The sequence below is a fragment of the Mustela erminea genome, chromosome 16, assembly GCF_009829155.1.
Source record: "Mustela erminea isolate mMusErm1 chromosome 16, mMusErm1.Pri, whole genome shotgun sequence".
NCBI lineage: Eukaryota > Metazoa > Chordata > Mammalia > Carnivora > Mustelidae > Mustela > Mustela erminea.
In genome coordinates, this window is record NC_045629.1 from 28858303 (window position 1) to 28875364 (window position 17062).

The 17062-nt window shown below is 33.3% G+C and overlaps 1 long non-coding RNA gene across 1 annotated transcript in view; it reads left to right on the top strand.

The window, feature by feature from the left end:
• Positions 1–14782: 14782 nt before the first annotated feature.
• The window catches only part of LOC116575192, a 69556-nt gene continuing 67276 nt past the window's right edge, over positions 14783–17062 (top strand). The window contains exons 1-3 of the long non-coding RNA XR_004279648.1: positions 14783–14810; positions 15354–15521; positions 16982–17047. This is a non-coding gene — a long non-coding RNA (uncharacterized LOC116575192). The remainder of the gene's footprint in view (positions 14811–15353; positions 15522–16981; positions 17048–17062) is intronic.

Below are 17062 nucleotides of genomic sequence, written 5' to 3' on the forward strand. Positions count from 1 at the left end.
GTCATGATCCCAGGGTCCTGAGATCAAGTCCCACATCAGGCTCCCTGCTTAGTGGGGAGATTGCTTCTCCCTCTCCCTCTGTTCCTTCCCCCTGCTTGTGCGCTCTCTCACTCAAATAAATAAATAAAATCTTAACAATTTTTAAAGCATTTCATGTTGAAATTTGTAAGTACTCTATTGAATCCTTTTTTTTTTTTAAGATTTTATCCATTTATTTGACAGACAGAGATCACAAATAGGCAGAGAGGCAGGCAGAGAGAGAGAGGAGGAGGAAGCAAGCTCCCTGCTGAGCAGAGAGTACAATGTGGGGCTTGATCCCAGGGCCCTGGGATCATGACCTGAGCTGAAGGCAGAGGCTTTAACCCACTGAGACACGCAGGTGCCCCTCTATTGAATACTTTAATTGAAAATTTCTGACTTATTTTGAAGAGGTATAAGGCTCATTAACAAAAATGTTTTTATTATTAAAGTTAATTTTTTTCTAAGGATCAAACATTTTAAAATTTATAAAAGGAACAAAGAGAGAAAGTGTATATGCCATACTGTGTGATTTATTTTTGTATCACTGTTAATGGCATATAATCTTTGTAGTTCATTTATTCTGTGGATATCCTTACACTCTGTATGAATTTATGTTAATCTCTACAACTTTCATTTTTATTTATATCAGTAGAATATTTGATCACAGCTTGAACTCAATTTTGAATTTCGTGCATTTTATCTGATTCCCAAGTCATTTCTGCCCTGAGCTCTCTTAATTTAGTAAATGTGTGTGTTATGTGTGAAAAATACATCTTGTCAAAATACTACCATTCACTATAATCTGTATTGGTATTTTCTGTATGTAAAAATTTATATGTAAAAATTTTTAAATGTTCAGTGTTAAATTTTTAAAAAAGATTTTATTCTTTTATTTCACAGAGAGAGTGAGAGAGCACAAGCAGACAGAGCAGCAGAGGGAGAGAGAGAAGCAGGCTCCCCACTGAGCAGGGAGCCTGATGTGGGGCTCAATCACAGGACCATGGGATCATGACCTGAACCAAAGGCAGTTGCTTAACCAACTGAGCCACCCAGGCACCCCTCAATGTTAAAATGTTAAATTTTTAAATTAAATTTACAACAACACTGATGGTAATGTCAGATGTTCCACTTTATCAATAAAATTTCCAAGTCTATACTTTGATTTTGTTAAGTGGAAGAAAAGAAGGTACAGTTCTTGGAGTTGACACAACTGATTTTTCTTTCAAGCTTCTAATGACATAGGAAATAAAAGGTGGTTCATGCAACTCTGTCAATTTCTTTCTTGACTAGGTGGAGTAAATACAGTAATAGGTATCATACTTTTACTTTTCATGTGTGTATAAGAAATTTAGAATTAATAATTTCATCTTGTTCAACTGAGAAGTCATGCTTCACACAATGTGTAAATGTCTAAATGTAACTTCATAATACAAATTCTTAAATTTTGAAGTATACGCTAAAAGTCTTGTCATAAAATATATGGCTTGTTGATTTTATGGTCCGTGATAACAGTATAATCCATGATGATCAACAATGTCAAAAAATATTTTGTGTAAGTTACAAAATCACCACTAAGTTCCTAGAGAAAAAACAGTCATTTGGTACTTAGTTTCTTATTAAATATGCACTTTTAGTTTATGAGCTCATTGTTGTGAAAATGTTTATCCAAAATAAAAAATCACTATCAAAAAATTACTAGGTTTACATAAGAAGTCATTGGGAAAAAAAGATCATGTTGAAAGACACTGACTGCTCTTTAGAGAAGTTGGCTCAGCCTCTATTTCCAGTATAAACTTCAAATGTATCTAATTGTAATTTCCTATATTACTCAGTGACCCAGCTGACTAGTGGCATGATGGTTTTGTGCATTTGGGGGCAAATGGCTTTCAGTGCTGAATATTATATACTCTCACCAGGCCAGAGTCTGGAATTAGCCTTCCCCAGCTGCTGGTGCCAAGCACACTCTGTTTTATTAGTGAACACACTAAATACTTATCTTGGAAGAGAGGTACTAACTGAAAGGGGACTGTTCCAGGTTAACTGGGAATTATTAGTGATCTATCAACAAGCAATTAAATATATAAAATAATACATAAATAAAATTGATTCATTTTTATTTTATTTTATTTTTAGAGAGAGAGAGTATGTAAGGTTGTGGGGTGGGGGACTGGAGAGCGAGAACGAGAAAATCTTAAACAGGCTTCATGCTCAGCATGGAACCCAACACGGGGCTCCATCTCATGATCCTGAGATGATGACCTGAGCCAAAATCAGATCAGATGTTTAACCAACTGAGCCACCCAGGTGCTCCTCTTTTATTATTTTAAAAATTAGTACCCAACATTAAAATATATTCTGACCATGTGTAAAATAATAATGTTTTATTATTATTATTAATATATAACTTTTACACACTTGCTGATCTTAGAGGTGTACCAATTACTATCAAGAGTTCATTAATACATACTATACTTAATTGGATACTCCAACACATTTTTGTTTTATTCCTCATATATTTGCTTTCTCACTCAATACAAAATAAAATTACTTAAAATTGTAAATGAAGACATGAATAGTATACTTTGTATATCCGTATTATACTATGGAATGGTGCAAACTTGGAAATAAATGCAGGTGCTTGGTATGCTTATTGATATTTTGGATAGTAGTAATTAATTGTCTGGCCATTTAGTGAGTTTTTGTGAGTCAAAGTTTCAATACTATGATTATTGACATTATCCATCAGGATATTTAGTTTTCCATAGAAAAGATTTTATGGACATGATTTAAGTTAAAATTATGTTTAGCTTTATTTAAATGGACATGAATTGTGAAACACAAGAAGTTTTGTAGAATTACATGCTTTTCAGTAATGGAGACACTTTAGCAAGTGGTTTTCAAAATAAAAGGGATTATTTTCCCTGTAAAAATCCAGTTTATCTATAAACTTTCATTTGCCAGTTGTGTGAAAAATGGATAGAAGAAGCCATTTTCGAGCACTAGTATGGTAAGCATCAGTATTCTTGAAACTTGGGTACTGGAGAAGTGAGAACTCTGTATGCGCCAGTACTGAAGAGACCTCTGCTTTGTGAACAGAAAAATATTAAATTTTTAATAATGATCAATATAAAAATATTTATAGAATTTGTTTCATGTATTAGTTTTTACTATAGATGGAAAGAAGGGATCATTTTAGCAGTGATTATCATAAAGAAAAAAATTACATGAATACAAATAATACAAAAAAAGATCATCGATTTTGATTGGGTAAGAATCTAGTGTATAATAAGATCAAGACAGGAAATATCTAAACAGATACTTCCATAGTGTTGTTTAATAATGTTTTGAGCAATATTTACTGAGGAAAAATCTGAAACGAACTCTATGGAGATGCCATCTTTATGTTATTTGCATTTTATGTTAACCTGCCTTTCAGTTTCCTGTTTACTAAAACTGTATAGTCTTCATTCTTTAATATGAGTTTGGTTACTTTCAACAAATATTTTGTGTTGTTTTCTTTATAAAACCTGTAACCCTTAAAATTCAAAAAACCTTTTTAAGTTAGATTGGCAATTACATCCAGATTCTGACATCCTCGGCAAATGACATCCCATTAAGAATGATGCCTATAAGGGTGCCTGGGTGGCTCAGTGGGTTAAAGCCTCTGCCTTTGGCTCAGGTCATGATCCCAGTGTCCTGGGATCAAGCCCTGCATCAGGCTCTCTGCTCAGCAGGGAGCCTGCTTCCCCTTCTCTCTCTGTCTGCCTCTCTGCCTACTTGTGATCTCCATCTGATAAATAAATAAAATCTTTAAAAAAAAAAAAAAAAAGAATGATGCCTGTATAAGCGTTATCCCCATCAGGATTCACCACACATTTATAGAAAAGAAAATCTGTAGTTAAAACAAAAGTTAGCTTCATCCTAAGGTACAGTATAAAAGTGAAAGGAGGTTAAACGCTTTGGATGGAGTGGGTGCATTGTAGCCTGCTGAATTTTCATCATTTGTATTTTTAGCAACTCCCTACTTCTCTTGTTAGCTTGTTATATTATTTCATAGGCCAGTATCATCAAACCTCCCAAGAGATAGTCTTTGGCCAGATTTGGCCAGAGCCTGTTTTACTGAGTATATGGTTTGGCCTCTTGACAAAGATGAATTGTTTGTTTGCGCATTTGTTTTTATTGCTCTAGGCCCATAGGATACTTCTTACAGAGTTGGCAGTCACTGTTTGTTTTTTAGGTGGCTGACCCTTTTATTCTTTGTGTCATCGCTCTGGGCTGTTGTGATTTTCTCTTACATCTTGGCATACTGGTTATTTCTCAGTTGTCCTTTGGCTGTTACCAAACCCTATGGTTATATCTCTCAAAGCTTCTACTGTCCTGGCAACATTTACAAAGGGCCATATTGAGTAATCTCCTGAACATTTTCTAAGGTTTCTCAGAACATATTGTTTTTCTAGTGTACTTAATAGTTTCCTATGGAAGTTTCTTATTTCATAGACTTGTGTCAGAGTCAAACTATCGTAGTCATCTCAAAAATATACTTATAACAAATGGACACTTACATTTGATATAAACCATAAAAGATAACGTTCATCTAAATCTATTGAATAAGTTGGGACTCTGCTCATAGTTTTAAAATTTGCAATGACATTCATTCTTTGAACTTTCTTTTTTAATTCTTAATAATGAAGTTTTAACTTCTCCTTTGAATAACATGCTTTCATCTATTTTATCTAATTTACCTTAAAACAACGCTATGACTGAGAAACTATCCTAGCAACATTTACTTCTGACCCAACATCAAAAATATCTTTCAAAAAACCTGATTTTTATAAGAAAAATATACTCAATTATTAAGCGTTATGGGATAATATGTAGTAAAATAAAGTATGCTAAAATGTTTTATGAACTGTTATATAAAGGTTATTTTTGCTATTATTATTATTATTATATTTTCTTAATGGTCCGTAATAGTATATTCAGTGAAGACACTCTGAAGACAAAGAGTGAGTCAGAGTGAAGGTAAGCCATTTTTCATTTATGCAAGGACAGTATTTTACTGGAGATAATACCATCTGGTTCAGAAATAAATTCTCTCCATAAAAAAGATAATTGTTGTAGTTGACAAGAAATGGATATGAAGTGAATTTGCTAGGTTTGTATCCAAGCTTTTTAACTTACTTGACCTGAAATCTATTATCTATAATATTGGGGTATAAATGGCATATCTGGAATGGTTATTATGAATTTATTTATTTATTCATTTATTTATTTTTTAGAAGATTTTATTTATTTATTTGACAGAGAGAGATCACAAGCAGGCAGAAAGGCAGGCAGAGAGAGAGGAGAAAGCAGGCTCCCTGCTGAGCAGAGAGCCCGATGCGGGGCTCAATCCCAGGACCCTGAGATCATGACCTGAGCCGAAGGCAGCGGCTTAACTCAGTGAGCCACCCAGGTGCCCCGGTTATTATGAATTTAATAAAATAACTTTTTTACCGAGGAAGAATAAAAATATTCCCTTTTCTCAAATATTTGACCCCTTTCCCACTTTCACTTTTAGCAAATGACCTTCTCTCATGTTAGAAACCACAGATGAGTGTCTGTTCTCCAAATCTTTGAGCCTGTGGTCATTTGTATTCGTTTTCTTTATTCCTTTAATGGAGGAAAACTTCTCACCTCTCAAAGGCAAACTCTTCACCTTTCCTTTTTGTTAATATTGAACTTCAATTTGTTCACCTCTTGTTAGTTTCAAAGTTTTTTTCTTTTATAACTGATTTTTCTCATTAACATTCAAACATTATGTATTAGTGTTTGCATTAATATCATCCACTTTGACTCTCATCACCCTTTCATTCTCTTCACTTCTTGACTTTTTCTCAGTCTTTTTCAAGGACAAACTTCTTCAAAGTGTTGTTTACATGTGGTTGTTGCCATCTCATCACGTTCCATTCATTTTTAAACTAACTAAATTTTTGGCTTCTACTTGCATTGCTCCATCAAAGCTGGTCTGGCTAAGTTCACTTATCAAACCCATACTGTTACATTTAAAGCATACTTTTCCTGTCATCTTATAGGTCCTCCCAACAGCATTGTACACTAGTGACTGCTACTTCATTTTTCATGCATTCTTTTACAGTAGCATCCGTGACACTGGTTTTCCTTTCGTTTTTCTTTTTCAGTTTCCTTTGCCAACCCCTTCTCTTTTACTCAAGTGCTTCTCAGAGCTAAACATATTGATCATCAAGTGGTCTTCTAAATGCAGGTTATGAGTCAGTCGGCCTGCAGTGGAGTCTTGAGACATTGCAGAGTTGACCTTTAAACAGCCTGGGTTTGAAATGCACAGATCCACGTACACGTGGATTTTTTTTTTTTTTTATAAATACAATACAGTACTATAAATATGTTTTCTCTTTCTTATGATATCCTTAATAACGTTTTCTTTTTTCTACCTTACTTTATTGTAAGACTACAGTATGTAATAAATGTAACATATAAATTAAGTGCTAATTGATTATTAGTTACTGGTATGGTTTCCAGTCAACGCTACCCTATTAATCAGTTAAGTTTGGTAGGGGTTAAAAGTTATATATGGATTTTTAAAAGTTATATATGGATTGGGTGTTGGCACCCCTAATCCCCATGTTGTTCAAGGATAAACTGTATTTCTAACAAGATTTCAAATGATACTGATCCTGTTATTTCACAGACCATACTTTGAGGAAATTTTCTATAGTATCACTAAAAATCCTCAAGACTCACATGTAACTCTTGTAACTTCTCATGAAGAATTATCTCCCTAGGCAATCTCATCCATTCCTGCAGTGTTGAATACAATACACATGTTTATGGTCCTCATGTTTAATATTTATCCTGACACCTTTTCTAATTTCCAGACCCACTGATCAAGTTTCTACTTGGCATTATCTTTTGAAAGTTTTATTGGTATTATGAGCTTCCAATTCAAAAGCTGAGTCTTAAGATTTCCTCTGAATCTTTCACTCCTCTTAATTATCCATTTCAGTCAATGGTACCTATATCTACTTAAGAGTAAAACCAGAAATTTGGTGTCAAACTTAATCTCTTTTATCTCCTAAATGTAATCCTTTGCCAATTAATCTTTTTCAATATTTTACCTTCCTGCAAAATATATTCAAAGATTGCCTAATTCTTTCCTCCTCAGAATACCAATTCTAGTTATAGTCTAGCTTCTTCAGATCTTAGCTTAAATATCCATTTTAATCATATTTTTCATGACTACTCCTGCTAATAAAATAATTCATTTTGTAAATTTTTAATTTTATATTAAAAATATATTTATATTCCCTTACTCATGCACTAGATGGTGAGTACCATAAAAACAGAGATTATATCAGTTTCATTTCACACTGTATTACCACCTAGCAGAGTGGGTGGGCTTCAAACGTATTTGTTGAATGAATGAATACTTCAACTTGGATAAAGACAAGACGATAGCGTTTTAATCCACATATCCTGACCTTCTAACTCTGTAATTTATTCTGCTTCTGTGATACTCAAGTCCCTCAAATTGAATTAATTTTCATTGTCATTAATTTAAATAGCTGTTTGCTTTCTCCCTTAGGCCCTAGCTGTTGGATGGAATAGTTCCTTATTTATGAATGTCAGCAGTACACAGGTGTTCTGTAAATGGCCTCACTGAAAACCAGAATTTGGTTATATTTTGTTAAAGAACAATTAATTATACAATGTGTAGATAAAGAACTGACAGAGTCTAGAAATGCTAGAGCTACTAGAGATTATCTAATCAAAAGATGCCAAAATTGTTTCTTTTCTAGTGCCAAGTCCATTAGTTACTAGTGACTGCTTGAAGTGGTAAGATAAGAATTAATTTTGCCACTTCATGCATAGTGGCAAAGAGGGCTGGGAAACCTTTGCATTGTCTACCATATTTATACAGTTGTAGATGGGCTTTGTGACATCTATTTCAACTCTGATTTGGTGTATTAATAAAGAACTTATAAATCAGGAAGAATATTTGCTTTATAAAGGCCCACTATTAGTTGGTTCTATAGATTTCATAACTTTTAAACTTACTTTATAGTTCTCTTGCTTATTTCTAGAATTTTGTTTTATTTGTTTTCCTCACAATATTTTTGTATTTAACTGCTTATTCTAGAGATTTAATGTGTGTGTATATTCTTTTGTTCTTGTTATTTGAAGAGAACAAAATTAAACATTGCTCCTTTAACTTATTATATCAGATTTTCATTTATTCAGGTACCAATAATATCCAAAGCCAAAAATTTTTCTGTCAGTATTTTTTTTCTGTTAGTATCTTTTTTTCTGTTAGTATCTTTTAATACTCTGACAATGATCATTTTTAGACCCAAGTGTATTTCAAATGTGTTGCTAGCAAATTCAACTGTATTTTGTAACTCTAAATATTGAAAATTGCTTTAAAACTGCCAAATCGGGGCGCCGGGGTGGCTCAGTGGGTTAAGCCGCTGCCTTCGGCTCAGGTCGTGATCTCAGGGTCCTGGGATCGAGTCCCGCATCGGGCTCTCTGCTCAGCAGGGAGCCTGCTTCCCTCTCTCTCTCTCTCTGCCTGCCTCTCCATCTACTTGTGATTTCTCTCTGTCAAATAAATAAATAAAAAATCTTAAAAAAAAATAAAAAATAAAACTGCCAAATCCCTACCCTATCTTTTTTCTTAGGAATGTTTTTCCTTGGAGTGTGGCCTGTTATTATGTTTATTTTTAAGTGAAAGTTGAAATCTGCAGCCACTTAGTAGGATTATTTAATCAGCATAAATATAAATAGATTTAGTTAATTCAATTGCTTATAAAAACTTTAATAAACAGGGGCAGCTGGGTGGCTTAGTCGGTTAAGTGTCTGCCTTCAGCTCAGGTCATGATCTGAGAGTCCTGGGATTGAGAGTCTGGCACTGGTCCACCTGCTCGTCAAGGAGTCTGCTTCTCCCTCTCCCTCTCTCTGCTGCTCCTCCTGGTTGTTCTCTCTCTCCCTGTCAAATAATTAAATAAAATCTTTAAAAAAATAAACCTTAATAAACACAAAATAACAAGGGTATTTCCTCACTCCCTTAGGCTGTTAGCATTTCATTCACCCATTCTCAATGAAAAAAATTGTCAGACAAAAGTAGGAAAAGCATGACCTTTTAATGGCTGTTAAGTAAGAATTTATACTTAAGATTTACACTGTTAAAGTTGGAAGTATTTTAGAAAGTGTGATGAATGAGATTGGAATCCCCTGTTGAAAGTTTAAGATTGCCCAGTTTTTAGAGAAATCAGAGAATACTCACTGAATGAAGGAAATTCTTTTTTTTTTTTTTTTAAGATTTTATTTCTTCATCAGAGAGAGAGAGAGAGAGAAGAAGCAAGAAAGGCAGCAGGCAGAGGGAGAAACAGATTCCCTGCTGAGCAAGGAACCAGACGTGGGACTCAACCCCAGGACCTTGGGATCATAACCTGAGCTGAAGGCAGCTGCTTAACCAACTGAGTTACCAGGGGTTCCAAAGGAAATCCTTTTGAGAGAATAACAAATTACAGAAAAGTAGGGGTGATGGCAATCTCAATAACTAACAAAACAGTGATTAAAGACACTTGAATGCATCACGAACATTTCTTATTGTGTAATATTAAAAAAGTATATAATGGATTTGATGTCAAACTAACAAGAATATATTCTGATTTTTTATCAAAATCTATCCATAATTTTAATTTTTTACCAAAATCTATCCACATAGTTGTATGGAGGGTCCAAGTACCAATGAGTTACTTTGTCTAGGAAGCAACATTTACCTGGGTCCTGCAAAGCAGGACTCTGAGAAGCCCAATTTTGTTGAGAGTCTCCCTAAACTTGTATTTCACATTGGTCTTTATTTTGTAGATTCTCTAAGAGATGTCACGTAAGCTTCAAGGCAACTTGTAACCCTCAGCATTATCAAGCTATCCCATCTCTAAACAACTTGTTTTGTATTTTAGTAGTACTTCTTACATGATAGTCAGTGTGATAACACCATATAGTAGTGCTTTGCACCTTTGCCTCACTTCCATTTTTTTTTCATCCTTGGCCTTTGGCCTGTACTTCTTAACAAAAATATCAGCATTTTAATCCTTGCCTCAGGCTCTGCTTTCAAGAAAATCTGTCCTAAACACGCCCTATTGTGAAAATTACCATATGTAAGTTCAAGAAGTTCTCAGAGGTTTTACTGGGTCAATTTTATTCTGTTTTTAGGTATTGTAAAGGGATTATACTGTATATATGTAGTATATGCATATACATGTATAAATATGTATTACACATATTTTCATATGTATATATTTGCATATGTATTATACTAAATAGTATATATTATATATAGAATATCTTTTATATATAAAATTAAAGATTAGAAAGCTGGAGTTATAGAGGGTTAAAAAATAACTAATAATACAAATTTTTGTCAGTACCATTCCTCTTTAAACTTCATGTAAAGAGGAAAATGATTGTATTTTAAGCAACAAATTTTACAAAAAGGAATGTCCTCACTGAATAAAACCCTGTAAAGGAGGAAATGCCTCTCTCTCTTTTTTTTTTTTTTTGGGGGGGGGTGGTGGTATTCATTATTGAAATCTCCCAGAGCCCAGTAACTTGCTTGACACAAAGAAGAAACTCAATAATGGGGTGCCTGGGTGGCTCAGTTCGTTAAGCCTCTGCCTTCGGCTCAGGTCATGATCCCAGGGTCCTGGGATCGAGTCCTGAATTGGGCTCTCTGCTCAGCAGGGAGCCTGCTTCCTCCTCTCTCTCTCTTTCTCTCTGCCTACTTGTGATCTCCCTCTGTCAAATAAATAAATAAAATCTTTAAAAAAAAAAAGAAGAAACTCAATAAAAAAGTGATAAATGGATAAAAGAATGCGGTCTTCATACTATCAATTGGAAGTTTATCAATAATTGTTCCTATTACTGTTTCTGATGTGATGATTATACTCTATACTTTATGGTGCATTTGTTACTAAATAATTTAATTTGACATCTAAAGTAGTCTATTTTTTCTTCATATAATATCAAATAACATCTTTTAAAATGTTAACTTTTCAATTAATGCCCTCTGATATGATTTAATTTTTATTCAAAAATAACATGATCATTTATGTAGATGATACTAAAAGCTTGTTAATTCATTTATCTCAAGCAACTGGTCAATTCCCTGGGTTAAATCAGTAAAATTTGTTACCTGATTGGTTTAACTCCTGCTTAAAATGGTCTATTGTCTTGTTAGGGAGACATGGCCAAGTTTATTTTCTTCTTTCTATATCTTTTTAAAGTGCAATATTGCTTCCCTTTACATTTTCCAACTTCGTGCTAAATGAATTCCTCAGAAGAAGGTGCTGGGTAAAGTTAAAGTGTTTTTATTGTTGCAGAGGACTTATTTCTGACAGGCATCTATGTTTGAGTACTCAGCAATATTCATCAAGTACAGAATTTGTTTTCACTTATTTCCCAACAAATTCAAATTTCTCTCTTCCTGCAGATGTCTAGCTTAAAGTCAGGGATATGAAGAACTTCTTGGAAATTCTATCCTTATTTGAAAGTAATGCTTTTGAAGTCTTTCCTCTAAGGAATATCAGGGGTATATATTTCTTGCATAACTTTTTATAACAAAAAGGTCTGTAGATTTACCTGGCATATAAGCCTTGAATAAGTATGTTGTGCAAATAAAATATATACTCAAATACTTTCTCAGAAACAGGCCTTTTCCTGTTGAATTGGTAAGAGCAGCTTTGTGTTTTATTTGGAACAATATAAAAGACTTTGAAGATTTTTGACTGGAACTGATTGTATTGAAAGACTAAATTATGGATTAAAATTTCTGTGTTTAAATGATAATTACAGTAACAATAAAATGAGTTAGTATTATGTTGTTACAAAACATATTTATTATGCACATTTTACCTGACTACCAGGCTTATCAGATCTTGCAAAAAGGAATTTTACAGTGATGATTTAAGTACATAAAACAGAAATAATATTTTTATTATTGTGCTTTGAGCTTCAGTCCATGTGTAATGAAAAACGTTTTGTTAAAGCCGTAGTGTTTACCCAACTGTAGTGTCAGTTTTTTGGTTATATATTCATATTTCTGAATTGTGAGTCTCCCGAGGCAGATAAATATATTTTATTCATTTTTTCAGTCCCAGTAACTAGCATAATACTTGAGTGCCCAAAATAATTTTAACTGGATGAATGAATGAATGAATGAGTGAAAAATGCAGAATTATGATTTTATACACACCACACACACACACACACACACACACACACACACACATTCACACATATTAGGAAATAATATTACCTGCATTGCCTTGGAAAAATCTTACACATGTTGTTTAAGGAATGTGACTCCTTGCCAAATTACCTTGTTTACTGGCATGCACACAGATGGGGATTATTTTATATCTGTGATAATGCTTTATTATTTAGCATAGGGATATAAAAGCCTGGGAACTCATATTTGGGATAAAACCCTTGAATCATGTGAACTTTTCCACATACTGTTGCTCACAGAATTCAAATAGGATATGTGAGACTGGGCCTCTAGTTCATGCCCTTTATCAAATCTGATTTAAGAATATCATAATTTCTTTTAGCTGCCATTTATAAATACTATAATCATGTCCATATCTATTTAAATTTATTTATGTCCTCTTTACCTTACTCTTGGAGCTAATATCTTCATATCAGTTTCTCAATGAGTTGAGTTGCAACACCTTTTATTACTCATCATATTTTTTCTAGCATCCTTTTTTCTACTAGCTTTTCCATATTTTGTGAAAAATTTTCCATAAGTTTTAAATCAGCCTTGCATTCATTGAAAGCAGGAAGGGTTCCTATGAATGGAAGAGAGAAGTATTTAATGACAGAGAGATTTATATTTTCTTATGATTTTTATTTATAATCAGGGATTTTTAATTATTTTTGAAGAGCAGCTTTTACTTCTCATGAATACCATCTAAAGATATTTATTTTTATTTTCTAAAATAGAGTTTCTAATAACTTTAGTACTCTCTCTAGTCACTGATTTTTTAAAATAGAAAATATCTAGGATTTTCTTTTTGGTAGTTTTTACAAATATTTGCACTTAACGTGCCCTCATTTACAATCCTGTAGATTAATTTATCTGACAAGAATTAATTCAACTCTTGTAATGTGCCAGGTATTGTTTTAAGTCTTAGAGGTATGACAGTGAGTTAAAACAAAACATGAGCTTATATTTTTGAGCTTATATTTTGAGGAGGTAGACAGACAATAAGCAAGATTAATAAGTAAAACATATTATATTATTATTATTATTGTAGCATAAAAGTATTAATTAATAGGAATGTAGTCTTTAACTCCTAGGGTATCTTAAACCCCCTCCCAGACTCTTTTACACCTTTATTTCACAGCTCAGCAACTTATATATGATATTTTTTCTTCCTTTTGGGAAAAAAGAGACCAATTTTCTAAAAAGGTTGAATACAAAAAATTAAAACTATATGCAACTTTGTTGAGAAATGTTGCTTCCAAAGATGGGGACCATCATTTAATTGTTAAATGTTAACCCTTAGCAGGAGTTCATATAACAGAATGCAGTATAAATGCCCCTTAAATATCACTTCAGTGAGATAATGCCTTAGAATTTAGGATATACAGTGTATACTGGAGGAATAATTATGGTGCTGTGTCATATCCCATGATGCCTCAGTGGTATCCAGGTCTAGGCTGAGTACTTTAGAACATGTTTGAGAACTGAGATAATCTCAACCTGCTTAAACCTATGACTCTAGGTTTATATTAGCTACTTGCTAGGGCTTTTATTTTTTCAAGTTTTAATTTTAATTCCAATTAGTTAATATATAGTGTTATATAAGTTTCAGGTGTACAATATAGTAATTTAACACTTCCATACATTACCCTATGTTCATCATAAGAAATGCACTCCTTAATCCCCATCACCTGTTTAACCCATCTACCATCCTCCTCCCCTCTGGTAACCATCAATTTATTCTCTATAGTTAAGAATCCGTTTCTTGGTTTGCCTTTCTGTCTCTTGGTTTTCCTTCTGTTTGTTTGTTTTATTTCCTAAATTCTATATGTAAGCGAAATCATATGGCATTTGTATTTCTCTGATTTATTTTGCTTAGCGGAATATTCTTAAACTAGTGTAGCTACTCCAAAAAGAGTACGGATTTTTCTCAAAATTCTGAACATAGAACTACCCTGAAATCCAGCTATTTCACTACTAGGTTTTAGCCAAAAATACAAAAATACTAACTCAAAGGGATATATGTATTTCAGTATTTATAGCAGCATTGTCTATGATAGCCAAACTATGGAAGCAGCCCAAGTGTTCATTGACCGATGAATGATAAGAAGATGTGGGGACATCTTGGTGGCTCAGTTGGTTAAGTGTCTGCCTTTGACTCAGGTCATGATTCCAGGGTCCTGGGATTGAATCCTGCATCAGGATCCCTGCTCAGCAGGACCCTGTTACTCCCTCTGCCACCACTTCCCATGCTTATGCACACACACTCTCTCTCTGGCATATAAATAAATAAAATCTTTAAAAAAAAAAAAAGAAAAGATAATCCATTTTACCTACTGTGGTATAAGGAGATAAGAATATGGAGTGGGGATTGGGACAAGAATGAGGTCATAGTGTGTCCATTGTGGCTCCACTAGTTACATAATACAAGGGTCATCCAATAGAGAGAATACAATCCAATATCTTGGTAGACATTTGCACTGCATTGCTGAAAATACTAATGGTAATTCGGAGGTGCTTGAACCAAAAATCTAAGAGTAGCTTTTAATATATAGAATATAGATATAGATATATAGATAGGTAGATATATCTATAGATATAGATATATAGAATATATATAGATATGATAATAACTTCATTATATCTAATCTAATTGTTACAATAAACCAGTGGTTAAGCATGGTTACTACTTGAGATGAGAATACTTAGCTTCAGAGAGGTTAAATAATTTCTTCAATCATTAGGAAGGTGCAAAGTTAAAATTAGTGTGGAAGTCTGCTTGATTCACCCATATCCTTTTTCCCAGAAAGGTAGACCATCTTTATGTCCATAACTCCATCATATTTTTTAGTTCTTGAAACTTAGTGTTTCCTGAAGAGTCTTCTATTGAAAAACTAGTTCAAAGAAATATTGAAAAGTGCTTTTATAAAAAAAGCACTTTTAGTAAAATATTTGATTAATAAAGGCTAAAAGTTAAATGGTTTTTATGTTTATAATACTGTGCTGAATACAGTGATCCCTCCTAAACTATAGTTTTTCTTTCTAGTTTCAATTGCCTGTGGTCCCCTATAGTGCAGAAGCATATGATCCTTCTGATGAAGCATCATGAGGTCACTATCAGCCTAACACTACATTACAATGCCTAGTCCTTCACCTCACTTCACCTCATCATGAGAACATTTTATCATTTCACATCATCACAAGAAGAAGAAGGGTGAGCACAATACAATAAAATGATTTTGAGAGAGAGAGACGACATTTATATAACTTTCACTATAGCATGTTGTTATCATTGGTTTTTTATTATTAGTTGTTAATTTCTTACTGTGCTTATTTATTAAATAAATTATATCATAGATATGTATAAGAAAAGATGTTTATATAGAGTTCAGTACTATCTAGTTTCAGGCATCTACTGGGGTTCCTGGAATCTACGCCCTGCAAATAAGGTAGGACTATTGTATTTAAAAATACAAATACACTAGGGAATACACAATAAACAAGTATAGAGTATTATTTATAATGAGTCCCCAGTTTTTATCCTATGAACCACTTTTGTGTGGTGGAATATTCTGAGATTAATGTATTAACATAATTTTCAGAATGCTATTTTAGACCAGGGTTTGCCTAGAAAATGCAAGCTGAAGTGATCAGCAATTTCCTTTTATTTTTTTAAAAGATTTATTTACTCAATTTAGGAGAGAGAGAGAGAGCATGCAAGCATGCAGGGGGAGGGGCAGAAGAAGAGGAGGAGAATCCTCAAGCAGACTCCCACTGACCACAGAACCCAACCTGGGGCTTGATCCTGAAACTGCAAGATTATGATGACCTGAGCTGAAATCAAGAGTCGGATACTTAACTGACTGAGCCATTTTACTTCTAAAATGATCAGAAATTTAGAAGACGAAATGAATCCAGGATATCACATTTATTTCCACTTAAGTGTTTACTTATTAATTATCATAACTATATTCCAAATTTTTCCATTTTTTAGATAAACAACGAAGAAAACATGAATGCAATTATAGCCTCATATAAAGTCAACAAACCCCAATTGGCTGTGATGACAAACTCTATTACTGTTAAATAAGCAAACACTAAATTCAAAACAGAATTAGTATAGGCATTCTACTACCTTGCTGACCACTGATGGATATTGATCTCAAGATTGTTACTCTATATGTAAATTACTAGGTTGTATACCATCAATTCAGAGTAAATGCATAATAAATACACTTACATTAATATGTGCAGTATATTTCTTGTGTCAACTTCCAGAACTCATTTGAAAATTCAATAATGTATGTAAAAAAAATTTGAAAATAATAAGTAGTGACATTGGAGGGCTACTGCATGAAGTTTATCTGGAAACTTATTAGTAACCTACATAATTTTTCACAAACAAAATTCTCAAATTGTATTAATGTTTGGTTTTGCCACATTGTTTCCCATATTGCAGATAACAGTATTTTCTTTGTCAGTTATATTGTATGCTTAAAGGGAAATCTAAATGAGTAAAGTAAGTAAATTCACTTCTGAAGTCATCAGTGATCACTTGTGATAAATAGTATGTGCAAATACTTTTCTAATTCGTATTTTCATCTCTTACCTTCGTGGTGTATTTTACTTACTGCATATGCTGCCTCTGTTATAATTCGAAGTATGTCATTTTAGCCAATCCAGGCAGTATCTTGAAACATTGAAGAGATCAGCAACATTACAGAAGAGAGTATGGAACAGGTCAGTAATTTAGGG